The 4,562-nt window shown below is 32.4% G+C and overlaps 1 long non-coding RNA gene across 1 annotated transcript; it reads left to right on the top strand.

The window, feature by feature from the left end:
- The first annotated feature begins 3,081 nt into the window (after window positions 1–3,081).
- On the top strand, window positions 3,082–3,512 carry LOC109590231 (uncharacterized). The gene is made up of 3 exons (XR_002189225.1): window positions 3,082–3,153; window positions 3,224–3,452; window positions 3,501–3,512. It is a non-coding gene; the product is annotated as an uncharacterized LOC109590231 (long non-coding RNA).
- The last annotated feature ends 1,050 nt before the right edge of the window (window positions 3,513–4,562 follow it).

The raw sequence follows: 4,562 nt of genomic DNA, 5'->3' as shown, positions 1-4,562 counted from the left end.
GCAGCAGCTGATATATGAACTGAATATTTCAAACTTGATTTGAATAGGAATAACAAAAGAATTTTTATTTTACCATGAGAAATGAAAGTATAACTGTTTCTATTGCAACACATTAGTGCTCTGAATTTTTATGTAGACAGCTATAGTCATACACAAGGTATTGCAGACAGTGAAATGTCTCTGGTTATGAATCACCACTGAAAAGCGGAGAAATACAATCTTCATTATAACATTAATGCATACTATTTTTATAATGGCATTGTGGGCGTATGGAAGTTTTATAGCTTTATAAAATGTACTCCATTCCAATTAAAAAATTATTTGATGTTATTAAAAGTCATTAATTTTCAAGTTAGTTCATACATACATTTCCCATTTACAGTACAAATTTATTTAAACTGCTATAAATCCCTTATCAAGTGAATTTTATTCACATTCATCTCACTTTAATTAGATTTTGCAATTATAAAACCGAAGCATATAGTACACTGAAATTGGAAAATACAATGAGATTAAATCAATAAACAAAATGATGAATGAGTAACAATAGCTAATAGTAAAATTTTAAGAGACTACGACTGTGAATGATTGATGGAATGAATAAATAATAATAGTAGTTAGCTGAATAATGATAATAAAGATTAAAAATATAATAATTCTATAAGTCATGCAGAATGAATAATAATAATTAGAAAATAACAGTGATAAAGTAAAAAAACAAAGACTGGAATTCCCAGACAATGGTCCACTTTGCCATCTATGTTGAACTTGGGGGGTACAGCCATGATAGCACTTTAAAATAACTTGACTTGTCTCTTGACTGCATGAAGGCACACTGAGCTAATGTTGAGTGTGTTGACTGCTCAGTAGTTAGATTTAGTAGTAGTCTGTTTTCTCATTATCACAGGCAATGGTTGCATGTTTACAAAAGTTGAAGAGAATAGCTCAAGAGGATATCAGCTTATCTGTAGATCTCAACTGGCATAAAACACAGGCTAATATTATCGACATAGTGATCATCATAAGCATCAGCTTACCTGCATGTACTGAAACTGCAAGATGATAAAGTTCCTATCAAAGACTCAAATCAGAGCTGATAAATTTCTCTCCTGATGCATAGCTATCATTCTTGCAGAAAGATCCGTATAGTTTCCGTGTTGTTCCGTACTTCAATAGAGATCCGCGAGCGTTCCGCGTTGATCCGCATTTCAGCCTGATCCGTATTTGATCCGCGTGGATCCGCATTTCAGGCAGGCCCCAATATGGATTGCTACCGGGGCGTTTATTCGAATGCGGCTTCTATTTAAGGATTTACGGTATATGTTTTAATAAAATAATCTATGATCTAAACACAATAAGCAAAATACCGTATACTGGGAAATTTTCGAGTAGCCAAATTTTCGCGAATTTCGCGTTTTTTGCTTCGTCGCGAAAATAAAAATCGCGAAATTCTAAATTTCCATTGCCACATGGTGGAGTTTACAGGCTATTCGCGAAAATATTATTTCGTGAAATCTTACAAATGCAAAATTCACGAAAATTTAGCGACGCGAAAATATCCCAGTATACGGTAATGACTCTGAATAGGTCAGAGTTATTTTTGAGAAACTAAAAAATTCATTTTAAAAAAATCCAATTTCAATCAATCAGCTCAAACTTGCTACACAACATAAGAATAATGTATGCATATTTATAGAAAAAATTTAAAAATTGCAGGAGCAAAACTTGAAATTCTAAAACCCCAATTTTAATTGGAATCAGTTCACAGAAAATAATCATAACAAAAATGGAGAATTCTCTCATAGCAATTATTGATGAAATTTGGTCAATGACCATGCATGTACCAGATAGTACAGGGCATCAGAATCAGCTCAAACATGATAAACAAATAAAGCATAAAACACGGTGACCATTTTATACGTCTCAGTATTGTTCTATAATGTATTTTGCTACCTACAGCTGGTACATGACACAATAAATTCCTTCTCAGTCTTTTTCAGTAATACGTAGATCTAGATCTAGATCTGACCCGTACAGTGATCTGTAGATCACTCCACTGACGGGTCTTCCTAGCTCTTATGCAGCCAGCTCCACCCCTAGGCTAAAGGGTGGGGCTGGCTGAGTGCAGTGACAGGCTGACAGGCATCATAATTGTACTGGCATCATGATCGGAGTCATACTAGCCCTCATCTTTCTTAGACATTGTGCTGGACAAAGTAAGTATAAATTTAAATGCTTTAGCATTTATTTTATAGTTATAGCTATAACAGTTCAGCCAATGTCCATTAATACAACTATCAACTCCACTGTCAATTTTACTTGTGAGGGTGTTGGTACTGAAATTACCTTTAGATTACAGTTTAATTGAGAAAACGAGACTAGAGGAGCAACTGATGAAATTGTCATAGATAGAGGCTTTTCTTTTGAAACATCTATAATGATAATGATGCAAGAACTGCTCAACTACAAGGAACAGCTTATGAATTTAACAATAATACAAGTATCAGATGTAGAGTTGATACCAATAATGCTAGCCTTTCCAGCGATGTAGCAATATTACTGATACAAGGTTAGTTTTGTCCTTAAGAGCTAATTTGTTTTACATAAAAATGATACATTAACAATGTGTAATGTCAGTGCCTATACTAACTGCTAAGTGCAATGCTAGCTGAATTGTAACCATGATGATTAATCAATTATACACATAAGCATATCAGTATGCTTATGTTTGTGTTAATTCATTATAGGTCTATTGGATAGTGTTGTTGATCTGGATTATACCTTTATCGATGGATCCAATGTATTATTAACATGGACAGCTCCTTATACACTGGATAATGTACCAATCACTGGATACTATATAGTAGTTAATGGATTAGTGAACATTACTACTAATGATAATAATACTAATATTATATTATCAGCTACTAATCCTGATCCTTGTTTATTAAATAATGTATCAGTTTCTCCTATTAATGATGTTGGAATAGGTTCATCTAATAATATCAGTTTTTATTATGAAACAGGTTAGTCCTATTATGGCTTCATGTATATGTTTACAGCATTCCCTTTTAAGTCTCTCCTGTTATATCAGTACATGATGTACATTTAATACCAGTTTGTGATGAAGGACTAATATACATCAGCATTAATGTAAGCATAGTCATCAGATATTCCACTCATGTGATAAGCATGTGTTGTTTTTATACCCAACACACAATAGGTCAGCACTATATGTGAAAGGGAGTATCCTGATTCTATAGCAGTTATTATACTCAATAGTGATAGCAGTACAGTAATAAATAATGTTACTATTATACCACAAGTTAATTATCAACTGATGATAGCAACTGGAAATACTTCAATACCATCTTGCAATGAGACATTAATTGTTAATGTATCATTGAGTAATACTGAAGGAACTCTTAATGTAATGTCACCTTTTAAATTTGGTAATAAATTATCTTCTTTCTAGACTTTTTATTTTTCATTTTCATTAGTTTATCTTGGACCAGTTATCCACTCTTGCTAACATTGACTTCTCAATTGTTAATTGTTCTACTATTGATATAACATGGACTGCTCCTACAGTTGATGATAGAGTAACTATACAGTATTACATACTAAGAGTATATGATTCTATGACTAGTAATCTAGTGGATATTGTATCGGTATATGATACCAGTTATCAGTTTGTGGATAATAATTTATTTGATCATCATTATACATATGTCATAACTGGAGTTAGTAAATTAGGAGAAGGAATATCTAATAATAACACATTCTCATATCAAAGAGGTACAATATTTTAAAGCCTTAAGTGCATAAGTGTCTGTTGTCTATAATTAGGCTGAATTTAATAATTATGCATGCAAAATAGAAGTAAATGCATTTGTGTTTTAATAGTTCCAAGATTGGCAGTGGAGACAGATTTTATGGTGAATTATACACAAAATCAAACAGTTACAGTCAGTACTGTTTATTACAAAATCTCAGTAAGTAATGACACTAATCATTATTATTATTATTATTATTGTCTTATACCAGATTGCAATAGAGAGTACTAGTAGAGCTCCTGTGAATATTACATTTACTATCGAGTGCAATGAAACTGGAGATGTGTATGATAATACTACACTAGTGGAGAATCCTATAAAAGGATCAGTACCAGTACCTCTTTATGATAATTGTTCATTTATTACTGTTGTTAGCAACTGCACTGGTAGTAGTGAACGGTTTCAAAGATCATTTAGTAAGTATACATGTACATGCAGTTGTTAATTTATTTATCATCTATAGACACTACCCATCCTCCTACTATCAGTACTACACCATCACCTACTAATACACCTACATCTGATGGTAATAACCAAACTAAACTATATTTTATTATACACTATACTTCTGTAGATAAATCTAGTACTAAGATTGTGATTGCTGTTAGTGTTATTTTAGGCATCGCGGTATTAGGTCTTGTGATAGTATTCATAATTGTGATTGTGATATGGTTACATAACAAAAGATCTAAAAGGAATGGACAGGTAAGTAATTCTTGCACTGTT

The sequence above is a fragment of the Amphimedon queenslandica genome, unplaced genomic scaffold, assembly GCF_000090795.2.
Source record: "Amphimedon queenslandica unplaced genomic scaffold, v1.1 AMPQUscaffold_10315, whole genome shotgun sequence".
NCBI lineage: Eukaryota > Metazoa > Porifera > Demospongiae > Haplosclerida > Niphatidae > Amphimedon > Amphimedon queenslandica.
This window is presented reverse-complemented; position numbering and strand designations above follow the sequence as displayed.